The sequence below is a fragment of the Cupressus sempervirens genome, chromosome 8, assembly GCF_028749045.1.
Source record: "Cupressus sempervirens isolate cs-2001-9-10 chromosome 8, ASM2874904v1, whole genome shotgun sequence".
NCBI classification, from domain to species: Eukaryota; Viridiplantae; Streptophyta; class Pinopsida; order Cupressales; family Cupressaceae; genus Cupressus; species Cupressus sempervirens.
This window is the reverse complement of record NC_143125.1, coordinates 707,610,715-707,626,358: the sequence shown is the minus strand read 5'-3', so window position 1 is coordinate 707,626,358 and position 15,644 is coordinate 707,610,715.

Sequence of the window (15,644 nt, the reverse complement as noted above, 5' to 3'; positions counted from 1 at the left end):
TAGTCAAAAGATCCTTGTCAGTTGGGATCAACAAGGATAAATCATGGTGACTTCGTAATACCCTACAAGGGAATCCAAGATAAATTAACCTAACATGTTCCTATATTTACTATATAGTTTTTTTTCTCTTAAATTTTTATATAACATCAAGATAATAATTGCAAAAGCAAGATAACATAGAATCACATATATGTTAGTTTAATCAAGATTAACCATAAGTACAATATCCACATCCATGAGAAATATCAAATCCATCAATCTCATAAATGAATACATAAGTACAAGGTGTATCCAACAACATAACATCCATTGCACAAGTTGTAGGGTATGTAACGATAATACAAATACAATAAATTGTCCTATAGGGATCTAAAAAATACAAAGTGCACAATACATAAATACATCATCTTATCCTAAGCCTCTAAGTTATATGAATAAGAATGATACAACTACAATAGTGTAATATCCAATACTAGTACATGTCTATGGAAATCTCAAACTGTAATAGAATCACTACCACTTGACCAAGTGGAACCTAAATGACCCACTTCCACTATGCTAATAAGATAAAATTAGGTTCCACTCAAATATTAAATCAGAAAATCAATAACGCAAAACCTAGGCAAGGGATCTTGGAAGCTCTTTACCTCAAGGGTACCACAATTAATGATATAAAAAATATGATAAATGTCAAAATATCAATTACCAATATGAATATCAATTCCATTTTTAGAATATTAATTTCACTTCCATTTTAGTCCAGTATTATTATTTACTTTTTCTTAAATTCATAAAGCAATTATAAATAACACAAACATAAATATTAATTTTAATTAAATTATTTATAATTTTACCCATAAATCAAATAATTATAACTAAACAATTATATACTAAACTTCACTATAACTCATGTTAAGATATAACTGATCATATATATATTTATCTTATTAATTAAGTCATTTATGATTTAAGATCATTTAAATTAATAACATGATAATATTATATAATATTTTATACACAAATGGGGATTTATCATTCAAATACTTATTCATTTTAATAAGTATATTATCATAAAAGTTTATATGGATATATCTCTAGTCAAATTGGATGTTAGTAAATACTTGATTTATTTTATATGTCTAGTATTGATTTTGAGTTTTGTTTATTTGGATGTATTTATTGTTCTATTTAGTGTTGTTCATATGGAAATTACGTTAGCTCTAGAAGTGATACACCAGGTGTAGACACCTAAAAATCCTTTAGAAAATAAAGTATTTTTTATTTTCTGAAAAAAATCCCTGATGACATCATCATTAATTAATTAATTAATTAATTTATTTTTATGCCATTAAATCCCTTTATCTTAATTAAAAATATTTAATTAAGGAATCCCTCCCAAAAATGTTTAAATCTTATTTAAACATTATTTCCTTATTTATTAATTATTTAATTAATAAATTGACCAAAAATCCAAAAAAAAATTTATTTATTTTTTTTTGTCCAAAACTTGGCCAATTTCCTTAAGACCACTAACCTCTTCCAAAATCTTCTAAATCCTTCTTTAATTTTGATTAAAGGCTAATCCCATCATTTCCTACCCCTAATCCCAACTCAAAATATTTAATTAAGATTAAATATTAATCCTCATATTTATTAAAAATATTTTAATAAATATTTCCTCAACCTAAACTCTTGAAATAAATAAAACTTTATTTATTTTCTAAAAAAATCTTATTTATCCTCATCCTAAAAGCCTAGACTCTTCTAGAAGATGTCAATTCTAATCCTAAACCCCCCTCTAACCTTGTCACATTCCCTAAATAAGGTTAGCCAACTCCTAAGCTAATCCTAATCCCTCTTCTAATCATGTGCACAACTTAAGCAAGGGTTAAGACTTGCTAACCCAAGCCAAAGTCAATAATCTCATCCTCCTCCCAACCACCTCCAAGCCAAAGTCAACAATCTCATCCTCCTTTCAACCATCTTTATTTATGACCCAACCATCTCTATTTGACCCAACCATCCCCATTTATGGCTCAACCTCCCTCATTACTCCTTTGACCAACCCATATCCTACCCTCTCACATCCAATCACCTTGTGACATGTGCCACCTCCTAATTGGCTTTAAACAAGCACAATCCATGTGCTCCCCTTTGAGTGCATCCTAGCCCTCCCTTACCATCTTGCCATCCTTGCATCCTGATTGTCCATCCTTCCACCCCTTGGCCTATAAATAGAAGCCTCTCCCTTCACTAAAATCATCCACTTTTGAAGCAAACTTATAATGCTATTTTGAGAGCCTAAAAACTACCAAAATACTATTATAATGCTAAAAACCCTCCATACCTTCATTGTTGAATCATTCATCCACACTCATATTTGATTATCACTCATCCATTTGGAGCTTGAGCACATCGTGAGCATACATCCACTATCCATCAGGGACATAGCTTCGTCATCATGAGAAGCACTTGAGGAGTTTACCATCTTTGGTCTACTTTCCTCAATTTTGTCTTCTTTGGTCCTATCTTAAGTGTTTATTTGTTTTTAGTATTGAGAATGCTTTTTATTGATTAGTGTTCATTTTACTCTACTAAAATAGGTGATACATTTTGGCACGCCCGGTGGGACCCACTTCACGGGTTCTTTGCAAACATGCTAATGTGATTTAGAGTGTTTTCAGATTTTTTAAGCTTATAGGTGGACGGAGCACTTTGAATTCTTCTTCCTCTTCTTGTCTATATTCTTCTTCTATTCCGTCTACTTCTTCTTGTGGGATCTTGGCCATTTTTAATTTAATTTAATTTAATTTTTAAAAAAAAATTTAAAAAAAAAATCTCATCTTCTCTCTTCTTCAAATTTTCTTAAAAAAAAAAAATTCAAAAAAGTGTAAAATACGTGCTTGTCTTTTTGGAGTGGCACGGATTTTGGCCCCCAAATTTTTTTAAATTTCTTGCAGGTACCATCCAAACCCATCCAAACCAATTGGGCAGCCACCACAACACCATTTCTATTCACAGCTTGCGGCCTTTGAAGACCACCAACACCGTTGCTCTCATTCATTGGGTTCTAGCCATTGTAGTAAAACATCATCATATCAAGTCACTCTCTAATCATGCATAGTCCACACCCATTGGATCTGCCATGTTAGCAGGTCAAATCTTTTTTTTTTATGCCTATGACAGCCATATGGCCATGAAATTTAAACTTGCACTTTGATGATGTTAGCACGACATCATTTCTACATGCCCTTTTAAGCCTTGAGAAGCAACATTTGGTGTTTTTCTCATAACTTGAGCATCCAGACTCTGTTTTCAGAAAATGAAATATCCTCGAAAAGCTGGTTCCGAGCCCGTCATGATGGTATTGGTTTCTATCATATTTTACAGCCTTTTAAATACTTATTTTCACTATCAATGACTGAACTTTGATAGTTTTTGCAGGGATATTTGCTAACTCATGCATTGTTGGTTGAAGACTTCTATGAAACCACTAATCACGTTTCTTGCAGGTTCTCCTTACATGGTTTAATGCTCTTGGAAAATGAACTTGAAAATTTAAACACTTGTCTTTGAATGCATTTTGCTAAAATGAACTTGAATGTTTAAACACTTGTCTTTGAATGTATGTCGCTTAAATCAATCTTGAATGCCATGGATTAAAATCAATCTTTCTTGGAATGTATGCTTAAAACAAACAAACTCAATCTTGAATGCAAAAGATCAATTAACCATTGCAATATCTCACACTTCAGTTTTTGGGCATAAAAAGAATCTACATTCTAGAAACTTCCTAAATTATAAAAACCAAATAAAGACGCTTTAAGTGAGTTTGTAGTTGGACTCACCCTCTTTAATCACCCATCAATTCAACCATTGGTTGCAATCTCAACGCCATCTATGGGGATGGGTCCACCTAAGAGGGTGTTAAGTGCTCCACAAAGATCAAACTTCACTTACTTGTATTTTTATTAGTTTTTCTAACTTAGAAAATTCTTTGAATGCACATTAGGTTCGCTAACACTTCATTTGGGCACTAAAATTGAACAACTCTTGACGTGGAGGGCCTCCGAGCGCGCGCTAGACATCGAATTTCATACACTTTTGTTTTGGGCTTAAAACAAACTCACACTCAATCTTGAATGCCTTAAAGAAAAATCAATCGATACTTGACGTGGAGGGCCTTCGGGCGCGCGAGTTTACTTTATTGTTGACCCTAACTCTTCTTCTTATTTGCATTCTTCGATCGATTTACTTTTGTTGGCACTTCAAGTTGGAATTGAACATTGTCTCTTAAACATGAGTGCTTGCAGAGTCTAGATTGGCACACATAAGAGTCAGTTGGTAAAAGAACAAGCATATTTTTTAGCCCAAGGTCATCCAAGTCTTCTCTCCCCTTGTCATCTTTCGAGGCCATCTTGGGTGCATAAGATTAGGATCCAAAACCTTGTTTGTCTTCTTCGGAGGCCTGCTTGGGGATTTCATCACCCCTTGGACGACCTCAACTCCAGCGTTCCGACGGAGTATAAGAACCCGGAGGTGAATCGAAAGACACCTCTCTTGGGATCAAGATTTTGTCACTCGGGCTAAGCCTCAAGGAACTTTATACCCTTGAGAAGTGAAAGAGGAGAAGTGGGTTACCGCTCCTCTCAGCTGTGCGACATCTTTTTGTTTTCATCTACGAATTTGGGCCTCACGTACCTTGGGTATATCGAGGACTCCCTAGCTAAACCAACTGTCAGCCTTGTAGACAACCATCTAGGGTGTTAATGTTTTTGAAGTGACTGATCAAAACATTTGTAAAACATACACACTCCTTGGCGCAAGTATCACATTCTGAGAATCAAAAACTTCTATGTGGTTGTTCCTATCTATTGCTTGATTTTTTATTTGTTGAATGAATGTTTGCCAAACTTGGTCAATCCTAGCTTAGGGCATACTTCGTGTAGTCACTGCTTGTTTCAAAAATTGAAGAAGTCAAAGCAAAACAACCGAGATCTCTCAAAGCCAAGCAGATTTAGGAATTCATGTCAGAACAACCCAAACCCAAACAGAAGTTTCACAAAGTTAAACTCAAGCCATCTCAGGTATACCAAGAACTTTCAGCCAAGAGAAAGGAACTAACACCAAACCCTCGAATTGCCAAACTCCACAAAGCAGAGGACAAAGCTGCTGACGAAGCCCTTCAAGACGCCTGGTTAGATTGCACCATCCAACTTAACCAACATCCAGGAGTTAACAATGCTTATGCCTTACCAACTAGGCATGATTTCTATGATTAGACCCCCTTGTTTCTCCACATCTTCTTGCATAAGCTTCACTTTTGCATTAGAGTCATCTTTGTAGGTAAGACAGCCAGCCATCCTTAGTCATCCTCTTAAGCATTTTAGTTCTCCATCTCATTTAGTTCTTTTCTTTAGAACCAAACCATCTAACCAGTAATCAAAAAAATTCACATCTAAGCCTTCAAAATTGTTGTCACCTTGCCAGAATTCTGCCATTCCTACCATCTTGCAAATCCACCAGTCTCACCGAGGTTATCTCTCTGACAGAGCTTTGTCTAGGGTAATCTAGGCTTGTCACTTGTCATCCCTCATCACCTTGAGCTAAAGGTTGAGATCCACAAGTGGTTAATCTCATGTTTTTTCCTAAAGGATCATCAGTCTATCCTTAAGTTGACACAATCACCACCAAGCTTGCACATAGGAAAGCAGACCTTTCATGCTTTGGCAACATATCTTTGAAGTTAGAATCCCCAACCCAATCCTCCTTAGGTTTGTCATATAGCTTTGTCTCAAACTAGGAAATCACTTGCATAAAATAGCCTTCCCCCTTTTGCATCCATTAGCATTGTTGCATCTCATCCCTGGGAACATTCTGCATTTTCATGCCACCCACCACTCATTTTGGTAGAAACAAAAGGAAAAAGGACATGGATCCTAGTCATAGTAATAACACATCTCGAGCTCAGCCATACCCCATCGTTTCCATGATGGCGCCAGATCCACCACCACAAATCCCCGAAGAGACAAGTTCCTCCATAGACATTGATGCTTTCATGAACCAACCTGGTCATGCCACCATTGTTAATGCCATCATAGACCGAAACAAGGAAACCATCATGGCAAATTTCTTAAGGGATAATGTTGGTTCCTTTGAATTTGGGCGTCCACCACCTATCGACATTTCAGATCCTACACACCTTTTGTTTGGGTGGCAACCACCAGTCACAGAGTCATCTGTTCTTACCGATCCTTTCTCTGGATGTCAACCACATCAGACAGAACCTACAGACCCGAATATACCCTCAACCCAGGTGCCTGCTCCTATTCCATCCTCACTCAACCCTTAGTACATGCTACATCCCAACCAACCTCATGTGTATCATCTGCCTCTGCTTCAACCACTCATTTCCCTACTCCCCCAAATCCTCCGTTTACATCCAACAACACTACCTTTTCACTTCCACCTCACAGCACACCTAGTCTATTTACTACTCAAATGCCACCACTAGGGTCAAATACCTCATCTTCCATCCCACCCAACATCACTATCAACCCCTTTGTAGCTAGCCAAAGCTCTTCCGCCTCATTTCCTTTGGGACCTTGGAATGTTGCTATAGCGTAAGGACCTACCACTGGTCTTCCCCCTAGCACTGCAGCCATGTCCGCCCCTCAAACACTTTCATCTACCACTTCACATTGTTATTCACTACCACCCCTTACCAACTATCTCTCCATGCCACCTTTGGGAAATAGCCAAACCATCTCGCCATTACAGTTTCCTATGATGAATACTCTACCACAGAATAATTACCTTGCACCTGTAGACACCTAAAAATCCTTTAGAAAATAAAGTATTTTTATTTTCTGAAAAATTCCCGATGACATCATCATTTATTAATTAATTAATTAATTAATTAATTAATTAATTTTTATGCCATTAAATCCTTTTATCTTAATTAAAAATATTTAATTAAGGAATCCCTCCCAAAAATGTTTAAATCTTATTTAAACATTATTTCCTTATTTATTAATTATTTAATTAATAAATTGACCAAAAATCCTAAAATAAATTAAAAAATTATTTTTTGCCCAAAACTTGGCCAATTTCCTTATGACCAATAACCTCTTCCAAAATCTTCTAATCCTTCTTTAATTTTGATTAAAGGCTAATCCCATCATTTCCTACCCCTAATCCCAACTCAAAATATTTAATTAAAATTAAATATTAATCCTCATGTTTATTAAAAAAGTTTTAATAAATATCTCCTCAACCCAAACCCTTGAAATAAATAAAACTTTATTTATTTCCTAAAAATCTAATTTATCCTCATCCTAAGAAGTTCTAGACTCTTCTAGAAAGTCTCCATCCTCATCCTAGGAAGTTCTAGACTATTCTAGAAAGTCTTTATTCTCATCCAAAGTCTAGACTCTTCTAGAAGATGTCTTTAAACCTAATCCTAATCCCCTACTAACCTTGTCACATTCCCTAAACATGAGTTAAAACTTACTAACCCAAGCCAAAGTTAACAAATATCTCCTCCTTCGCCCACCTCATTAAATGCCATCCACTTGCCTATCCCTAAGCTAATCCTAAACCATCCTCTAATCATTTGCACAAGCCTAAGCAAGCTTAAAACCATTTCTAATCAAGTCCAAGTCGAAATTGCTCTCATCACCCTCAAAATATCTCAACCATAAAACTTTATGAAGTCCACTAGGCCATAAATGACTCTTACAAGCCCTTTTATTGCTCTTACAAGTCATTATGAGGGTCTTTATGAAGATTTTATCCCTTGAGCCTCCTTTGTTGACTCATCCTTGCCCTTTCTTCCATCCTCTCACCATGTGACATGTGTCACTCCTTGATTGGCTATAAGGAAGCACAATCCATGTGCTCTCCTCTCATGCAATCTGAGCCCTCCATAAGCTTTTTCCCATCCTTGCATCTTAGCCCTCAACCCCTCAAAGCCTCTTTCCTATAAATTGGATCCTTCTCCTTTGCAAAATAACACAATCCATGAAGTAAAGTTATAATGCTATTTTGAGAGTCAAATCCATACTAAAGCCATCTATCCACACCAAAAATCCACAATCATCCATTGAAGCCCTTTTTGAAGCATAAAGCTTGAGCATACATCCTATCTATTTAGACAAAGCTACTCAACAAGAGAGCTTCTTATTGAGAGAGCCCATTAATGGCTCATATTCTCAATTAAGAGCTCATCTTAGTCTATCTTGAAGTTTATGAATTTTGTTTAGTTTGTAGAAGCTTTATTTAAATTTTGTTTCTATTAGCATACTAACATTTTCTCATATACATTTTGGCACGCCCGGTGGGACCCCGCATGGGTCATCTTCATTAGCTTTTTTAGTCAAGTTTTGTATGTCATTTGCTGATTTTGGCTAATTTTTCTTGTTTTTGTGATTGGTAGGATTGTATAAATTGGTTTTGTAGGTCCACATGAGCATGAAGAAGACAAAGGAACTCATAATCTATCTCATAGTGTTTGCAGATTTTTCAAGCTTATAGGTGGACAAAGAACTTGAAATTCTTCTTCTTCTTCTTGTCTATATTCTTATTATTCCATCTACTTCTTCTTCTTCTTCTTGTGGGAGATCTTGGCCATTTTTTTTTAAGAAAGCAAAATCATACACACTTCTTTTTAGTGCTTAAAATGAACCCCCAAATCATACTTAAATCCATTGAAAAATTAAAAATTTGCAAAAAAGAAAAAATCTTTTAACAAGTGAAACTAAACCAATCTAATCATTTGCATCCTTGCAACATCAAGGTTTTAGATACATTCATGCAAAATTAGGAACACTTCATTTTTGGGAATTTAAAAAGAACTTCAAGTTTCCATTTCAAAAGGTTCAAAATCAACACTAAGTGCACACTAAAGTTCTTTTAAAAAATCTCATAAAAACTAAGAGTCCTAAATGGTTGCCAAAAATTGTCCTAAAAGATTTGTTATTTGTTCCAAACAAATGTCTTATTGCAAAATCTTGAATGTTTCTTAGGATTTTCATGCATCAAAACAATCTAGGAATATCATTTTTGGGCTTAAAATATGCAAACTAGAACACAAAATCTTGAATGAAAACCAAAGTCCAAAGAGTCATTTTCACTTTTGAGTCCAAAACAATCTTGAATGATCTAAGGTTAAAACAAAGCACTTCAAAGTTCTTAAAACAACACACAAAATCTCAATCTTGAATGCTCAAAAGAAAACACTTGAATGTTTAACCACTTTTCTTTGAATGCATGTTGCTAAAATCACTCTTGAATGCCATGGATTAAAATCAGATTTTCCTTGAATGCATGGTTAAAATAACAAATCCAATCTTGAATTCTAAGGATCAATTAACTATTGCAATATCAAACACTTCATTTGGAGCTTCTAAAAATTGAACAAAACAAATCTCTTTTCCACATGCAATCTAGGTAAAGTTTGATTTTTGGACATTTAAGAAACCTTGTTAAGTTAAAATACAAATTTGCAAAAATCAATTTGAGTAGTTCCTTGGACTCACCTCTTTTCTAATCACCCATCAAATATTAACCATTGGTTGCAATCTCAGCGCCATTTATGGGGATGGGTCTACTTGAAAAAGGTGTTAAATGTTCCACAATCTAACTCACTCACTTGGTCTTTGAATTTTTGCTTTAACTTTATCAAAATTCTTAAATGATCAAAACTCTAGATTAAATCGATCACACTTCAAGTTTGGGCACTAAAATTGAACAACAACTGACGTGGAGAGCCTCCGGGCGCGCGCTTGAAATCGAATCTCACACACTTTTGTTTTGGGCTTAAAACAAACTCACACTCAATCTTGAATGCCTTAAAGAAAATTAATCGATACTTGACGTGGAGGGCCTCTGGGCGCGCGAGTTTTCTTTTGTTGACCCTAACTCTTCTTATTATTTTCATTCTTCGATCGATTTACTTTTGTTGGCGCTTCAAGTTGGAATAAACATTGTATCTTAAACATGAGTGCTTGCAAAGTCTAGATCAGAAAACTTAAGCGTCAGTTGGTAAAAGAACAAATGTGTTTTTTAGCCCAAGGTCATCCAAGTCTTCTCTCCCCTTGTCGTCTTTCGAGGCCATCTTGGGTGCATAAGATTAGGATCCAAAACCTTGTTTCTTTTTAGGAGGCCTGCTTGGGGATTTCATCACCCCTTGGACGACCTCAACTCCAGCGTTCTGGCGGAGTATAAGAATCGGAAGGTGAATCGAAAGACACCTCTCTTGGGATCAAGATTTTGTCACTCGGGCTAAGCCTCAAGGAACTTTATACCCTTGAGAAGTGAAAGAGGAGAAGTGGGTTACCGCTCCTCTCGGCTGTGTGACATCTTTTTGGTCTCATCTACGGATTTGGGCCTCACGTACCTTGGGTATATCGAGGACTCCTTAGCTAAACCAACTGTCAGCCTTGTAGACAACCATCTAAGATGTTAATGTGTTTGAGGTGACTGATCGAAACATTTATAGAACATACACACTCCTTGGCGCAAGTATCACTTTCTGAGAATCAAAAACTTCTATCTGGTTGTTTCTATCTATTGCTTGATCTTTTATTTGTTGAATGAATGTTTGCCAAACTTGGTCAATCCTAGCTTAGGGCATTCTTAGCGTAGTCACTGCCTATTCCAGAAGTTGAATGAGTTGAAGCAAAACAACCAAGATCTCTCAAAGCCAAGCAAATTCAGAAATTGATGTCAGAGCAACTCAAACCCAAACAGAAGTTCCACAAGGTTAAACTCAAACCATCTCTAGCATACCAAGAACTTTCAGCCAAGAGAAAAGAAATAACACCAAGCCCACGAATTGCCAAACTCCACAAAGTAGAGGCAAAAGCTATCGACGAAGCACTTCAAGAGGCCTGGTTAGAGCGCACCATCAAATTTAGCCAACATCCAGGAGTTAATCCTGCTTATGCCTTACCAACTAGGCATGATTTCTATGATTAGACACCCTTGTTTCTCCACATCTTCTTGGATAAGCTTCACTTTAGAGTCATTTTTGTAGAAAAGCCAGCCATCTTAGGTTATCCCCTTAAGCATTATTAGCTCATCCATCTCATTTAGAATCAAACCATCTAGCCAGCAATCAAAACCTCACATCCAAGCCTTCACAATTGTTGTCACTTTTGCCAAAAGTTTGCCACTCCTGAAATCTTCCAAATCCATCAATCTCACCAAGGTTATCCCTTTGACAGAGCTTTGTCTAGGGTGATCCAGCTTTCTCACTTGTTATCCCTCATCACCTTAAGCTAAAGGTTGGGATCCACAAGTGGTCAATCTCGTGTCCTTCCTAAAGGATCATCAGTCTATCCTTAAGTTGACACAATCACCACCAAGCTTACACATAGGAAAGCAGACCTTTTGTGCTTTGGCAACATATCTTTGAAGTTAGAATCTCCAACCCAATCCTCCTTAGGTTTTGTCGTATAGCTTTGCCTTAACCTAGGAAATCATTTGCATAGAGAAGCCTTCCCCCTTTTTGCATCCATCAGCATTATTGCATCTCATCCCTAAGAGCATTTTTCATGCCACCCGTCACTCGCTTAGCCAAGAAGAAAGAAACAATGGAGCCCTATCATTTGGATCGAACAGCCTCACCCCCCTTGAGCACTCAGCCATCCTTCAGCCCAGAGAAAGCTATGCCATCACGTACTGACATTGAAGCTTTCATGAACCAACCAGGAAATGCAGTATTGGTCAATGCCATTATAGACAAGAATAAAGAGACAATCATGGCTAATTTTCGAAGGGAAAATGTAGGAACCTTTGACTTTGGAAGACCCCCTCCATTATCAGATCCATCTCACCCATTGTTTGGGCAGCTACCACCACCCATAGGCTCTTATGATCCAAATTATCCTCAATATATGCCAAAAGAAGAGCCTCCAGCCAATCCATATGATCCAACAGACCCAAACATACCATCATCCACCCAAGTTGAAATCTCCATGCCGCAAGCCAACCCAGCCACCACCACTCCATCCTTGGTTCATACCTCTCCGCTCCAAACCCCCTTTACCCAAAACAGCTCACCGTTCACCCCCTTCACTATTGCTGCTGCTGCTCCCCAACCCAGCCTTCCAAATCCACCCATCTCCCAAATCAGTGCTAGCATCTTTGGCCAACCTCAGCAATATACAACAGGGATGCCACCCATGGGGCCAAGTAATCAACCTTTCATCACCCCCAGCTTGTTCACTGCAGCCCAACACACAATCCCATCATTTCCATTAGGTCTTGGGAGCTCAATAGCATTAGCCACAAATCTACAAGCTACTACCCTCACTCCACAAAGCTATCAAATCCCACAAGCTACTACCAATTTTCTACCAAGCTCCCAAGTGACCCCAGCCCCTGCCACCACTCTACCAAGCTTCCAAATCCAACCACAAAGCTATCAAACCCCATCAGTTCCATTCCCAAGCTTTCAATTCCCACCACCTCCACCACCAACTAATCCATTACCTCCAATTACCAACTACTTTTCAATGCCACTTCTAGGAGGTAATCCACCACCCCAGCCAACCACCAATTATTTGTAGATACCATCCCAAATGGGGGCACAACCCACATATATTGGTCAAACCCCACAAGCCCCCCAATCCTTTCCCCAAGCCTCTCAACCATCTTATACCTTACCTCCACAAAGCAATCCATTTATCCCACAGCCAGCTTATGTTCCTCAATCCCAACCTCAAATCCCATATCAACAGCAAGCCTCGCAGCACATGCAGCAATATGCGCCACCTCCCCCTCAGCAACCTATCATCCACCATGCAGCTGCCCAAACAATGTACAATCCCTATCAGCAAATCCCTCATAGCCATCCATATTCAGTGGCCCCATCCAGTACATACCTACCTCAAGGCACTCCTACATTGGGGGCACCCCAGCCATCACCTATCAATTCAGAATGGGAGCAAATGAAGATAGCTCTGAAAGCCATCCAAGAAGGGAATGATCCGAAGACATTCAAGTTTGAGAATGTGTGTCCTTACCCATTTGACAGAGCCATTACCATGACACCATTTCCCAAACACTTTGAGGTACCCAAATTTGACAAATTCAGAGGAAAAGGAGACCCTGTCACACATATCAAAGAATTTTACATGCACTGCCAAGATGTAGCATACAATGATGTCTTCCTCTTGCGCCTTTTTCCCAAAAGCTTAGCTGGACCAGCTCTTGAATGGTTTTATAGAATCCCCTATGGTACAATTAAAAACTTTGCTGAATTATCTGAGGCATTTGTAGCCCAATATGCCCATCTTGTTGAAACAGAGCTATCAATAGTTGATCTTGTCCACACCAAGCAAAAAGGTGGAGAAAGCCTTGCCGAATACCTGCAAAGATGGCAAACCCTTACCACCCGCATATCCTGCACCTTGCCAGAACGCCATGTTGTGAAAATGTTTATTGATAATGCCCATCCTAGCTTGGCTCACCACATGACCATGAACTGTTTGCAAACCTACAAAGATATCAAAGAGAAAGGAATGATCCTTGAGCAAGGACTCATTAAAGATGGTGTGGTCAAGCTTTACAAGGAATCCAACCAAAATCAAACACATTCAAATGACAAGTCTAGGTATTGGAACAAAAACAAGCACGTTGCAACAGATGGCGTCACTGACACCAGACATGTGAATATTGTTGGTCCTTCTCACAACCAGTCCAACCCACCATATCAACCAAAAAATCAACAAGCTATCAACTACCAACAACAGAATAACCAAAGCTATCAAAACCACACTCCAAGACCCAACTTTCAAGGGTCTAGCAATCAAGCTAATGCCATCAATGTAGCTGCAGGACAAAAGCCTAGATTCCAACCTACACCTAGAAACTATACACCCCTTGGTGAGCCATTGGATGTCATTTTTGAGAAATTAGTCAAAGAAAACCTCATCAAATTTCCTCCTACCCAGCAAATTGACCCAAGCCAATCCAAAGCTGCATGGTACAAAGATAATGAGTACTGCAAATTTCATAGGGTAAAAGGTCACACTACCCTCAGATGCATGAAACTGAAAGACTATGTGCAGGACCTCATTGATCGGAAGGAAATCACTGTTGGTGCCCAAACCTCTCCCAATGCAGGCTTACAGATCTATCAAAATGCTTTTCCTCCACACCACAACCAAAATCCTGGAAAAGCACCTATCCAAACCAACAACAACAACACCAACAACCGTCAGCCAAACCAACAGCATGGGAAGAAAAATGACCACACTTCATCCTATATAGACTATGGTAGCCTTATAGGTTGTATATCCGAGAAAGAGCCTTCCGTCAATGTTATCAATATCCAAGGACCAAACAATGAGTGTGCAATCACCACTCGAAGAGCGCGATTTAACATCGCAGGCCCACCTGTTACACCAACACCATCAGCTCCATCAAAAAGCCAGTACAATATCTTGGAACACCTTGGGAACATGCCAGCCCAAATCTCCATTTTAGACCTTCTTCGCACTAGTCCTATGTACAAGAACATCCTTGACAGTGCTCTCATAGAATCTCGTGTCCCTTCTGATATCAATGCTACTAATTTTCGTAATCTTGTTGGACACCTCTCATCCTCATGTGCCCTATCGTTCAAATCCACCGACATACCCGTGGTCGACCCAGATCACACCCTTCCGCTTCGCATAGCCATCATGGTATCCAACTTTGCTGTAAAAAGAGTAATGATAGATAATGGATCAGCCTTGAATATTTGCACCCTAAAATTCATAAAACAAGCTGGGTATACTGAGGCAGATATCATCAGTGAGGTTATCACCATCAAAGCTTATGACAACTTGGAAAGAACCACATAAGGAACTATTTTGCTGCCAATCAAGGTTGGGCCAGTCATCCAAGAGACACTCTGCCATGTTATTGATCTAAACCTACCATTTAACATCCTCCTCGATCGCCCATGGATTCATGCCATGAAAGCCGTTCCATCCACTTACCATCAGTGCATCAAATTTCTGCATCAAGGCACTGAGGTAACCATCCATGCCGATCCAGAACCCTTTGCTTACTGCAATGCAGTTGAAGCTTCATATACAAACCATTGCCCTGGAATTGATATCGGCACATCCATCGCCAGCTCATCCCACAATTATAATGACCCAGAAACCATCTTTGCCTCTACCCTGTCTACCGTGAAGATCAATAACAAAGGTTGTGGAGAGTATAGTCTGTCAGATGCATTTGCTGTCGGGGCACTCCCACTTGATCCACATGGCCATGGACGACCGACATATCACAAAGCTAAGGAAATTCCACCTCCTCGATACAAACAGTTTGGCCCAACAACCTTTGTATCCTCAAAAATCCCTCTTCATGAGGAGCTCACTCCAGATATCAACAAATGGTTACATAAGGATGCACCTCAAAGAAATCAAGCACGCCTTGATCACTTCAGCCAAAAGTATCCCCAAGAACATAAGCTCATCACTGACAAATGGAACTATCAAGGTGGTGGTCTAGGACCAGAAGAAAGAGGCATGCAGTGCCCCATCGACGCACACAAGTGGGAATCGAAGTCAGGTCTTGGCTTTGGCATACCCACAATTGGGGGCACCAATGAGAACGGTCACGCTTTTTCAAACATTCAC